Genomic DNA, 14,473 nt, shown 5'->3' with positions numbered 1-14,473 from the left:
GTCATTCCTAATTGTATTTCTTGCTTTCATTCTTTCATTAATAAAATTCAATTGCCATCACTCCCTTCATAAACCTCTTGCAATTCCTCATCGGTTTTTGTTCACTTAAACTTGTGGAATTCCCATCTTATTGTCAACTTAAATCTTGTTTATCTCCACTTATTTTAACTTGTATCAATTTCCCTTGAATTGACACAACTTTTAATTAATTTGTTTTTTCTAATCATTTACGATTAACCACCATTATAAAGTAATGTGATTAAACCTATACAGTAGGCAACACTGCTCATACCAGGTATCCATAACTAAACTGGAAATACCCATTTCCCAAATTCTCAACTAATAACAATTAATTAAAGATCATTCCTTGATCCTGAAATTTCTTTTCTGTGTTTGGTAGAAATATTGATAATCTTTTCAAGCACATCCAGAAAAATACATACCTTAAGTATATTCTTTGTATTATTGAAAATCCCTTAGTACCATACTAAGTTATAGTGAGTCTCCCACTGATGATGCTAATTCATCAACATCTGAGACTCTCGTGTTCTGTTTTTTTTTTTTTTCCATCATCACCACTAAGGTTTCACTCCCTGGTTCATATGATACCATTGCTTCCTTGCAATCATTACTATCTTCATACTTGGTTAACCACTTTAAAACTTATTCTACACTCAATTATATAACTCGTTGTTTAATAAACAACCTACTTTGTGATCCAACATCCACCAATCACTCAATTACGTGTCTATTAAATTGCATCTCAATTCATAAGCTTTCCCCCATTCTAGGTGAGTATGCCTTTTCATAATTGCATAATAAAGTAATATTTTCCTATAATGTCAATGGTCTCCTTATATACCATATTGACTATCCACTCAGTTATAAAGTACTCTCCATCATTACCGTATCACCTTTAGTAATTTAGGTAATATTCTTTACTTTAGTGATACCACTACTCTTCCTGACGTTCTTTTATACGTCACCCCAGTAACGTCCCCACTTCAAGCCTTCATTGGCTCCTTACGCCCACAGAATGATGACTCTTATACATGACTGCATCACTCTAGCTGTTTTCTGGATTGACGACTGGTCCCACAGACCAATCCAAGTGTTTCTAACGTGCTCTGCTCTAACTCGAACGCTTCATGGGGAAATTTCTTAAATGAAACCACCCCAAGTCAAGGACACTCAACCATGGAGTTCCGTCATGGTGAGCTACCAAAACAAGATGCTTCTTGCTAACATAGGTAGTCCCACTCCTACATAATCTCAAAATTACTACACAATCGTCACCTTCAATTCATCTAGGATTCCAGACCATACTCATAAATTGTCCAACCTTTGGTAATGCTAGATCACTTCTAAACTAAACATTTTGTTATTTGAATCAATTAGATCGATGCCTCCATTAGCTACTTATTTTCTATATTTCACTAGAGAATATCAACAATTTAACCCATATTGTCATCTTTCTAATCTGTCTACCCTGTTAAATGGGTTACCACTAAATAACATACATGCACAGTCCATTCAGATTTCTTGATGTCTCTAACTAAATGTACAATATTTAATATCAATAGTAATTATAATATTGACCATAAATTCTAACTTGAGTCGGCCAAAGGACCGATATCCCTATCCCCTTGAGTCATAACCAGCACTTGGGCAAGACCCGTACACTTTTCTCCTTTAACATAAGTCTTTCTTAACAACGTGTAGGTTCTTTTTAGATGACCCACTACCCCATAAAAAACAAGATATGGCTCTAAATTGGCTCAAATGGCGCCTTTTTGCATCTTGAGCACTCAGGATAAAGTCACTATTTCTTATACTCACTTTGACCGCTATCATGGTTACCCTAGAACCTTTCATTCTATCCCATAATTTTTGGTTCATTTAGTTTTCACTTCTTGATCTACTAGTAAGTTGGCTTCATATATTCCACCACATCCAGTGGTACAGCAGGAAGTGTAGATAGTATAAGAACAGACACAAGGTGAGCCTGTTATCTTTTCAAATCTTAGATTTATTTTTTCTCCTTGTCGTCTAATCATATCTAGTATATCAGAATTTACATGTTCCCAGCATTATGACAATAAATAATTCTCTTCCATATTGTTTGCCCTGAGCCCAAATAGCTCGCTAATCAGACTATTTGATTGCCCTTACTGTATAACTTATCACATATTTAGTCCACATCTTCTGACTATTTAAAACTTAGACGGATATTAATATCAATATGCATATACCATACACATATTCTTATCAAAATTATCAGTATGCTACTTTCCAACACACTTTATAATAGCCAAGCCACATAATCCAATAGCAAATAATATAAACACTTACTATACCATGAGTCGACCTGTCCTCCCAGCAAATGTACATATTCAACCAGTCTTCAGGACCTTTAAAACCATGGCTGCTCTGATACCAAGTTGTAACGCCCTAATCTGTAGGAACGCCACATGTGTGATTTTATAAACTAGTTTAATACTAATAGAATAATTAATTATTAAAAACTGTGATAATATTAAAAGCTTGACAAAAATACAACACTAAAAAAAACAGACATTATAACGGCATAAAAAGTGTGTTCCGGGAATCCCTGTTATAAAAAGTTTTGCTATAGAAATATATACGACAACCATTTAAACATAAAATCAAAATACACAGCAGATACAGCCAGTCCAAAACAACTACTGGCAACTCGGCACGCAGGCCGGTGAGGTCAATATGTACATTGTTGGAGAAGACTGCCACCTCATGGTTGATCTAGCTTTTCTTTGCCTTTACCTGCACCACATAGCACCCGTGAGTCACAAGGACTCAGCAAGAAAAGTAGTAATAACAATCATATAGTTTATTATTCGAATATTGTCATTTATACACAATAAGAATCAAACCATCACACTTTCTTCATAAGATGAAATCTTAATCACTAGTGGCATCTGCCACGAATAAACATTAGTATACAGATATTTGGTAATACAAAACCATTATACCTATAATGGAATTCATATTCATTTAATCATATAAATAATATATATGTTACCTCATAAAGCAACCATCTTCATGACATCATCTTGCCTAATCAGGGAAGTCGATGCTTTAATTTGATGATCTTGTATTGTATCGCCTAATCAAGCAAGCCTGTGCCATAGCATGGCACACATATGTCGCATAACTGCATCACCTAATTAGGTGAGCCTATGCCAAAAACCTGCACCCATATATCATATAATTGCATCACCTAATCAGGTGAGCCCGTGCCACAATCTGGCACCAATATATCGCGTCGTCTAATTAGACGAGCTCGTACCTATGCTTGGTACTTATGATGTCACTGACGCCCGTACTTACGCCCAGTACGTCTCCAGGAAAATCGCATCACCTAATCATGTGAGCGCGTACCTACACTCGGTACTCATCATATATTACTGACGCCCGTACTTACGCCCAGTACGTCGCCAGGAAAATTGCATCACCTACACTCGGTACTCATCATATATTACTGACGCCCGTACTTACGCCCAGTACGTCGCCAGTACGTCATCAGGTGAGCCCATATATCACATGCATAATATTATCACATTATCAATACTCAACCAATCAATCTTTTCAATATATAACAATATTAACTATATCTCAATATTAATCAATTCATAACAATACTAATTGTATTACATACAACGTACTATGCAGCACAATATACATTTCAATATATAACAGTATTAACTATATCTCAATATTAATCAATTCATAACAATACAAATTGTATTACATACAACGTACTATGCAGTACAATATACTTTTCTTACCTTTAATCCAGGTTCATACATTTCGGCCAACCCAAGTGGAGAACTATTCTCGATGATCTCGGCCCTATATCACAACAACGGTAAACCAATAAGTGTTTATCCCAAAACACTGCTTAATATTCACATAAGACAATCTAGGGTTTTCTACCAAACCCCGCGGTATAAATACATTAAAATAAAACTTATATTTTGGCTCTAAAACATACACCATATTGTAGATCTCATCGCAAGCTTCGAAACGATATATAGAATGTCCAAAACAGATACCCGAGTCAAAAGTTATGACAAAAATACAATTTCTGATCTTTTAGAAATTTCTAAAAACTATGAAATACGAAAATCTCAATTTTCGCACTCACCGAAACACTACCAAAACTTATCCAAATCACTCCAAACTTCACAGGGTGCATGTATGCCATAAATATTACTATCCTTACGTAACAAAAATTAAAATCGAGCCCTTAAATGAAAAACGCCATTAACGTTCGGACTAAGCTTTAAAAAGTTCAAAACTCGATTTCTAACTCAAAATTACCTCAAATTCAACAAGTAAACATCAGAACTAGTTCCATGACTACCAGAGAATAATCCTATATGGTCAGAACCTTCATAACTATTCTAATTCACAAAACCCCTATACGAAACCAATTATTTTTAAACTTAAAACGAAATTAAACCATACCTTAAGCTTTCCCTTTTCAAGGATTTGCTATCCTTCTACTACTGGAGCTTAAATCGCTAAGTTTCGGATTGAAAGTCGAAAAAATAAATATAGGGGGAGAAGGTTTTATCGACAGAGAAAGAACGAGGGTTTCGTTCTGTTATTTAAACTTAATATATATATATTCTGAAACGAAACTGAAAACTTTCGTTATATATATAATATTAATAATAATATAATTTTAATCATAATATAATAATATATTATTAATAATAATAATATAATAATAATAATAATAATAATAAAACTTTATTATTAATAGTTATCTTATTATTTCTTAGCCACTAAGAAATCTCTATTTTTAAGGTATTTGGCCAACTTCGAGTATCCTAAAATACCCCGATATTTTTAAAATAAACTTATCCTAATAATCCCATCAATATTTCTACCTATAACAGTTGTGACATTTTTGGCCTCCAATCGGGTCTCTAGGGTCGCTAAACTTGAAAATATTTTTATTTCACAAATAACTCATATTATATTCACGTATTTCAAATAAATCCCCGTAATTAATAAATTACGCTTATATATTCACTTATTGAGTCTCCAGGGTCGCTGAACCTGAAAATATTTTTATTCTACATATAGCTCATATTACATTCACACATGCTATATAAATCTCCGTAATTAAAAAGTTACGATTATTTACTCACTTATAGCAAAATTTAAATTTTATACTGAAATAGATTAGTAAGATCATAATCCTACTAATTACCTGATTAACCCATAGTATAAATGTAAGCTCTAATTATTTACCATTAGGCTTATCGGGATATTACACTTTATATGTGTTTATTTCATCGTTTTAGAAAGTTCACATTTAGGGTGTTAATCAACATACTTGTGAGTAGATCTAAGATCCTGGTAAAATAATATCCAACACCACTTCAGTGGTCAGCTATATGCTTCAGATTTCTGTAACACTTATCATAATGGCTAGTTGGTGTACATCGTTTAGGGAGTTTTTGTTGGAGAGTAAAGCATGTGTACTTCTCCTCCTTCTCCCTTTGATTTTATGGTGTAAGGGAATCGTTTAATTTCCCTTTTTTCCATTATTTCAGCCGGAGCCATTGTTACTGCGTTTGCCTCCATTATTTTTAATGTTGGAGGGATGGCTGATATTGCATGTACTAGCTGGTGTGTTGAACAATACTTGGGGCTTTATGACACCTTGTGTCTGTCCAACACTGCCTTGTCATCTTTTTTGGGTTTGCTGGACAACTTCTTCCAATTTTATGAAGCCATCAGCTCATTGGAGGAATTCTTTCATGTTGTTTGTTGAGATCTTTCTGATATCATTCCAGAATTTACTCAACGGCAAGATGCCTCAAAGTATGGTCGTATGTTGGCCTTCTTTTGATAGGCCTTTGACATTGGTGGCCTCGACCACGAACCTTTGATGTAGTATTTCAAAGGCTAACCTTGCTTTTGCTTTATTTTGGCAAGGTCATCTAGTTGTGAAGGTCATCAAGAATACAATACAGTTACATTTTCACAAGTGTTTAATAACCATTTTCTATCATTGGTTTCAAACTGTATGGAATATGAGTTTAATATTCTGTGATCAGGATCCACTTGCACTATTCTATGAACTCATTGAAGTAACTAAACCTAAGTCATCAAAACGACACAACCACATTTTTATTAATCTATGGCATTTGTATCTTATTCATAGTGGTTTTGACAAGATCAATCTCTGCAAAGAGTAAATATTCCTATATCCACTGAAAGTTGTTCACCTCATTCGTAGATGGATGTACATTCAGGGGTGGATATGAGTTTTTCGTTGTATTCTTAAAACGATCACTCTAGATTATACCTTATGCAAAGAAATTTGAAATGTTTAAAAAATTTCATAAATTTCTAGCAATGGTTAAAACCATTAAGGTAAGTGGTTAAAGATCTTGCGAACTCATAGGGGTGGAGAAATAGTTAGTAGATATGCAGTTCAAAGATCATTAAATTGATTTTTGAATTATATCCAAACTTACCTCTCCAGAAATTTCGATTTGCATATTGATGATTAGTTACTAGTCGTTGCCTAAATCCTTCTATGGTAATACAATTTCAGAATGATGTAATGGTTGTATACTTAATGTAAATCATTACTAGATTTATTGATGACCTAATCAAAATCTTAAGAAAAGCTAAAACTGTTAAGCATGGTTTGTTAGCTATTCTAAATGATCAGGGGTGGACCATCCCATAGTCAATAGATAAGAAAGTGTTTGTTTAAACAAATACTACTTTTCTAAGAAAACGACTACGTCTGAAAATAAAGTAGCAAATAAAGGAGATATTTATTTCTTGATTCCAAAAGTGTTCTATCATCTTATTTGACATATGATGATCCCACTGCCTCTGTTGTCTTGTCACAACCAAAGAGGTTAATTGTTGGGTTTTATGCCCTAAATAAAACTATTTACAATCTGATTAGTTATCAACACAGAAAATTTGAAGTGATTGATGTTTGCATGAATTCTACATGCTAATGGTTTAATATGTTTATTACTTTCACACACATAATCAGTTAAATCCAGATCATATGTTTATTCACAATTACAGTATCGTCAACACAGTGGAATGTGATTGTGATCATATGAATCAAAAGACTTGGTCCCTATTTCATCAGTGTTATTGGATTTACACTAATGTGATAATCAGCGATGATGTGTACTTACACTTGGAGTAAGTGTTATGTTCTTTCCGGACATTAGTAAAGAATACTAGTTTCGAATGTATGGAGTATACATTGGACTGGACCGATATTGCAACTAAGTTAAGATATTACAAACTTACCGTTATATATATCTTTCCAAGTCAGTATCGGTAGTTGATCTTAAGATTAAAAGAATCTAAATCCTGATATGCTTAGGCTCAACTCAGGAGTGCTATTCATGTTCTTTGATTTATTAGTTAAGCCTACTTTTGGGTCAGGGTGATACGTATATTTTGGGAACATGATAGTATGATTGAGTGGGAGTGCTGAACATAAATATGGAATCTATAGCTTCTACTGGTGTATAGAAGTCAAGTGATGATTCCCTTCGAGCTTAGCAAATAGAAGTAAATGGATGAGCTCTTGTTTAACTGACTAATTATTAGATCACTAAACACCATTTACAGGTAGCTAAGTGTTTTAAGGGGCAAAATACATTGAGGGGTGAGAACGGTAAAGAAATCACATCACGATGTAGATCATCTATATAGAGGATCTTTAAATCACAATAAGATTATAATAATGGTTAAATGAGATGGCATATTGATATCGTGGAACGTATAACATGCTCTATATAAGTCTGAGAGTGCAATTCTAAGTTCTAAGAGTGGATTCAACGAAGAATTAATAAGGAGGAATTTACTTGATAAATTTGGTTCACTTATTGGAAGCTCAGCATATAGATCCATGGTGCCCATTCTCGTTGAGAACATTCTGCTTGTAAGACTCATTAATTGATTCGTGATTGATCAATTATAATTCTAAAGTTACACTATGTCTAATTTTATGAATTTTCACTAAGCAGGGGTGAAATTGTAAAGAAAAGAGATTCTAGGTTTATTTATTTATTAGTGGACTTTATATGTCTAGTTAATAATTAAATTAAATGACAATATTATTTAATAATCTATTTTAGTTATTAAATAATTAGTTTTGGCATTTAAAAGGTTAGAATTCGAAAATTGGCGTTTTTGAGAAAATAGAAATAAGATTTGATAAAACTGCAAAATCAAGTGGGGCCCATAAACACACCATGGCCGGCCACTAATTGTGGGTTTTCAAATTAATATTTTCATTATTTTAATGCCAATTAATTCCTAACCTAAACCTAGTAGTTGCCTATAAATAGAGTGATGGCTCAGTCAAATAACAAGTTTTCATATCATCTTCTCACAGAAATTTCTCTCTTCAGAAAAACTGAGCCTTCCCCACTTTCTATACCTGGCCGAAACCATCCTTCTCTTTTCTCTTCTTCAATTTCGTGACCCTAGTGAGAGAGTGAGTGCCCACACAGAGCAAGTAGTAACTCAATCATAGATTGGAAGACTGTGAAGGATCAAACTCAAAGAAGGAGGACAATCGGGCTCAGATCTTGATTATACTCTGCTACAGAAAGGATACAAGGGTTAGAGATCTGAGTGGAAGGAGACATTAATTCCGCTGCATCAATGTAAGGTTTTCTTAACTTTATATGTGTTTAATTTATCGTTTTAGAAAGATCATATTTAGGGTGTTTAAACAACATACTTGTGAGTAGATCTAAGATCCTAGTAAAATAAATTCCAACATTAATACCATTTAGTTTTCTTAGACATAATTCACGGTACCTTGTCCTAGTGGGAGAGTTTCTAGGAACTCACCTTCTTATGACTTGGAAGACACTAGTGATTAAAATCCATTGTGAGTTTAAACAAGTAATGGATTGTCACGCAACACCGAGCTTGTTGTCTGAACCCCCTCTTGCGCACGCGGAAGCTTGTCTGAACCCCACCTACGCGCGCGGGAATGCTGCAGATCACCCCTTTCGTCGAGTTTTCACGGCCAGCCTTCCTGGGTGCGCGCGCGGATGGTAAGCATCGCATACCGTCCGTACAGCTCCCAAAATTTTTCGTTTTTTTTTTCGTTTTTTCATGCTTTTTCATGGAATTAACTTCCGATTTTTTGTGCAGTTCTGTATTTATACTATTACTATTCCTAATTCAACTCTAATTATCATAATGAATTAATTTTATTTTTTTTAAAATTTAATTCATGATATTAGTGTAATTTGAATTTGAAATTAGTAAATATCTATTTTTTTTTCTTAATTTCCTATCTTATTTTTAAATTTGATTATATCTTATCTTATTTTTAAATTTAAGGTCACATATTAAACTTTTTTAAATTAAATTTTTTTTAATTAATTTGACCTTATTTAAATTTAAAATAAGATAACTATAATAATGTAATTTTAAATAGATGTAAGATATTTTGCTAACTTTTAAATTTTGTTATTTTATCTATTTAAATTAAATTTAAAATCTGAAAAAGATATTTAATTTATCTTTTTTAATTTTCATTTATAAAATAACATTTAATTTTTAAAAGTAGTTAGTAAATTTTGAAATGATATTTAGGTTAGTTGAAACCTAATTTTTCAAAATTGTAGGTTTAATTTTAAATATATTTTTTTTTAATAATTTTGAAATTTAAATTAATAATATTTTTTTTCTGAAAATAAATATTTTTTTTATTTTTTCGAAAATTAAATTTTAATTTGTTTTATTTTTCGAAAAATAAATTAATATTATTATTTATTTTATTTTTCAAAATAAAATATTTATTTTATTTATTTATTTAATTTAATAATTTTCAAAATTTATTTATTTAAAATTAAATAAATCCTACTTCCAACTATCCAGCTAACCTTGTTGCAGGAGTATGTGGTTTTAGCTTGTGTGTAAGTTTTCAAAACCTATTATTACTTGATTGCAAATAGTCATGGTTACTTTTTGCGAGATCTAATGATCTGATGGCTCCTTTGGTCAAGTTAATAATTTGTAACAGGTAAATTTTACAATCTTCTTTCATGTGTGTATGACCTAGCAACATGATAGGATCCATTCAAGTGTGTACCTGTGTGAGCCTATGTGTTTATTTTATTATATAGACGCATATAGGTTGTTGCTAAATAAAATGCCACACCATGATAGATTTTATTTAGGTCCATTTAGTTATTGGACCTATTCAATTAACAACAGTTATTCATTTTAAGGTTAAATTCCTCTCTTTTGGGTCTTGTGTGAGAGTTTGGAGCCATAGTAGTGGGTACGACATACTGAACCCATCACCCCCTCACATGAACTACCCCAATTGTGAAGGCCCATTTGCCTGATTTGAATAACTATGCTAGGTTAATTATATTAGTTTGACCTAATAAAATTGAATTAGCAACATAATTAACTTTTAAAATATATGAAAATTTTATTTTCATTTTAATATTTTAAAGTTAATTTTTAAGAAAAACACTTTTAGTTTTAGATATTATTTCTAGACAAACTATTTGTATTTTTCTTGTATTTAATTAAATAAAGAATTTTAACTAACTAGATTCTTTCTGGAGCTTATTTAATTAAATATTCCTATTTAAGTCATAAATCAGTTATATCAACTTATTTTTCTTATCTAACTTAAATTTGAATATTTTATTTAAATTTTAAATTAATATCTTTTCGAATATTAACTTAAAATGGAATATTTTAGATAATTTTTGAGTTAATATCTTTTCAAATATTAACTTAAAAATATTTTCAAATTAAGTGGTTACAACTTAATTTTTGATATTTAATTAAATCTAAATTTGAAATTATTTAAGTTTTAGATTTTTTCTATATAACTTAAATTAGATATTTTTCAAATTTTTGTTGAAAAGATACTTAGTCAAATAAGATATTTTCTAGATACTTATTTCTAGACTACTTATTATTTCTAATATTTAAATAGGAAAATATTATACATTGTGAAATTAATTATTTAAATAATTAATTTTGGTACAATTTTATTAACAATATTTTTCCTAGTATTAAACTAGAAATTAATAATTAAGCCTTCTCTACACTTAATTATTTTTTTCTTGAATTTAATACATTTAATTAACTTGAAAAATTTAAATATCTAAGTTGATTTTCATCATGATACTTAAATATTTATTTTTCATGACACTTAATTAAATAAAAAATTATTTTTAGGTTGAAATTTAATTTTTCAACTTAAATTTAAATAATTTTCAAAATCTATATATATTTTTTTATTAATCAATTCGAAAAATTGCATTTTAATTATGCAATATTTTTGAATTTTATCTTGAAAAATAGATTGAGTTGTAAATTAATTATTTATTTTAATTAATTCTTGCGCCAACTTAAAACAATGATTTTTTTCATCTATTGATTAATTTAAAATAAATGAATTAAAATATATTATTAGAAATTGGAGTAACTAGTCAAAAGAAAATCTAGATAGGTGATATTTTTTTGCTTGAAGTATTTCTTTTCTAAGTTTTTATTATTTTCGAAATTTGTATAATTTTTATACTTAATTTTCGAATACAATAAATATATTCTCAAGGAAATTTTTAAGTTGCTAATTAATTTAAATTAATACAACTTAAATTAATTTCCTTAATATTTATATTGAAGATTATTACTAAGATGGAAATAATTAATTTTATTTCAAATCACCATCTAAGTATAATTTTATAAATATTATATTAAATTCTTATTTTTTTTTTGAATTTTTAATTCTAAATTTCGAATTTAATGAATATATTTATTAGAATAATAAAGAAAATACATTTTAAAGAATGATCTTTATTATTATTAAGATATTCGATCTCCATTGTTGGTTTTACATCGCGTTTGTTTTAGTGAGTAATCCTCCCTAATGGAGGAACATTCATTAGCAATTTCGCACCGTTTAATCTCGAAAGATAAGTAGTTTGTAAGTGTTTTATATGGTATAGATCACCCTAATGGTGGCGACCATATTTGACTTGCAAATTGCGAAACAATGGTAGTAGCTCATAAGATAGAATAGCCTTGACTCTCGCCTAAACGGGACAACGCTGGATTCCAATCTTGATCGAATAAAAGGTTGCTAGAATGTTTAACATTTTAGATGAGCTGACAACTCTATTCAATAGATGATGGCTTTGACTCTCGCCTAAACGGGACACTGATATTAGTTTATTGAAAAACCTTGGAAATTATTTAGGATTGAATTTTTTTTAAGTATTTTCTCATATCATTCCTACTTGCTATGTGCTTATAATTTCTGAATTGATTTTGTGTTAAACCATTATTAATTTCTATTTGTTGATTTCTATTATCTTGTAGTATCCTATATTAACAAAATGAATCCCATGTTATCACTGTTGACTGAAAACAAGCTAAATGGATCTAACTTTACTAAGTGGAATGAGAACATTAATATTGCTCTCATTAGAGAAAGTGCCTTGTTTGTTTTAACTGAGCCGTCACCTTAAGTGCCTGGGGACAATGCATCCAAAGCTATGAAAGAAAAGTATGAGCGTTGGCAGAAAGCAAATGACAAAGCTCTACACTTTATGCTTTCTAGCATGGTTGACACCCTCAAAACTCGGTTCTCTAAAACCGAGAAGGCTGTTGAAGTTATGACGAAGTTAAATGAGCTATTCGGTAAGGCATCACTTCAGTCACGCTTTGACGCGACTAAGAAGTACATTAATGCATGGATGGAACCTCATCAAAACGTGCGTGACCATGTTCTCCTCATGTCGAGTTATTTCCCAGAAGCCCAGGATCATGGTGCTGAAATGGACAGTGCTACTCAAGTAAGCCTTATCTTGAATAGCCTGACTCCAGCATTTCTACCATACACATCGAATTATGTCATGAATAACAAGGAAATTGACTTTCATGAATTAGTCAATGACCTTCAAACTTATGAAAATTTGATTGGAGGACCCAAGAAGAAAGGGAGTAAACCTCACAATCCTGGGAATGGTAATGGGACGAACAAACCTGAAGCAAATGTTGCCTCTGCTTCGAAACCCAAATCGAAGAAGAAGTGGAAGAACACCAAGAAGCGAACAAAAGCCATGAAGAATAAAAGGGCTGGTCCTTCTGGTGATGCTACACTTTAAGGAAAGTGTTTCTACTGCCATGAAAAAGGTCATTGGAAACCCCAATGTCCTAAACTTCTTGCAAAGAAACAAGGTATTTATATTTATAAACTTTAAGAGTTTTAGTGAATTATTATCCACTTGGATTTATGATTCTGGACTAACTTTGTTTATTTGTTTTCTTCTTCTTATAGGCCAAGCTACTTGAACTCAGATGAGTTGGATCAGAAAGCTGGACCAAGGGTTAAATCCTCCAGATGAAGATGAAGCTCTTCAATTTATTTTTTGAATTAATTGTTTTAGTTTAAAGACAATTTGGATTTCAAATTTTAGTTAGGGATATTTATCCCTGTTTTTCTCATATTATTGCAATACATTTTTTTTATTAATAAAGTTTCTTTATTTTCGAAATTCAACCATTGCAATTTATGAGATTGAGCTTCATTTAATTTATCTTCATCAATTATTACCACATTATATTTATATGTTTGTATGTGTAAGTGTTTTTATTATTGATGCAAATTCTATAATATTTACAACTCTTCATAGAGTTATATTAAATAAACACTAGAAATTATTTCTATGTTTATTAATAATTGTTCATTCTAATACAATTATTAAGAATTTGTTTAATAAAAGGATCTTTTGATCTGATAGGGGTGGAGAAAAGTTAAGAAAACTATACAGTTCAACGATCTTTTATATGTAATGAACTCTGGATAGTATTCAACTCCACATAAACTCTATCACACTTTGAGAATAATGATCTTTACAAACCTTTAGGGGTGGATCATAATCTCTATATAATTAGGGGTGGAGTTTATCCACAGTACCCTACATGTATATACTTAGGGGTGGAGTCTATTTCACAATTCCCTATATAACACATCTCTTCTTTAAACATGGAAGTAATATATTGAGTTAGCTATTGTCAATATAAATTGATTGGATGTTCCATTTCGTTTACTATTGTAAGTAAAAGTTTGATACCTATAAAAGTTCTTTGTTAAAGTTTCACACTACCTTAATTGAGTGGGATAATTTTAAAATTCTTTCCCATCTTCATTAGGTTGACACTTGTGATAGATACTTAAGAACACTACTAAAAAGCAAATCTAACCATACACATGGATAGGTATAACTTATCAGAATTATGAGAATAAGATAAAGAACTCTAGTTCAGTCCATTCGAATGACTTGAACCAAGAATTCTTAATCCTCATAAAATTTTATGGTATCTTAATTTTGATTACTTTATCTCTGGCATGTATTTTTCACTTCAAATACTA

Source organism: Cannabis sativa, chromosome 3 (assembly GCF_029168945.1).
Source record: "Cannabis sativa cultivar Pink pepper isolate KNU-18-1 chromosome 3, ASM2916894v1, whole genome shotgun sequence".
In the NCBI taxonomy this organism is placed as follows: domain Eukaryota; kingdom Viridiplantae; phylum Streptophyta; class Magnoliopsida; order Rosales; family Cannabaceae; genus Cannabis; species Cannabis sativa.
The sequence above is the reverse complement of the archived record's forward strand: the minus strand, read 5'-3'. Positions refer to the sequence as shown.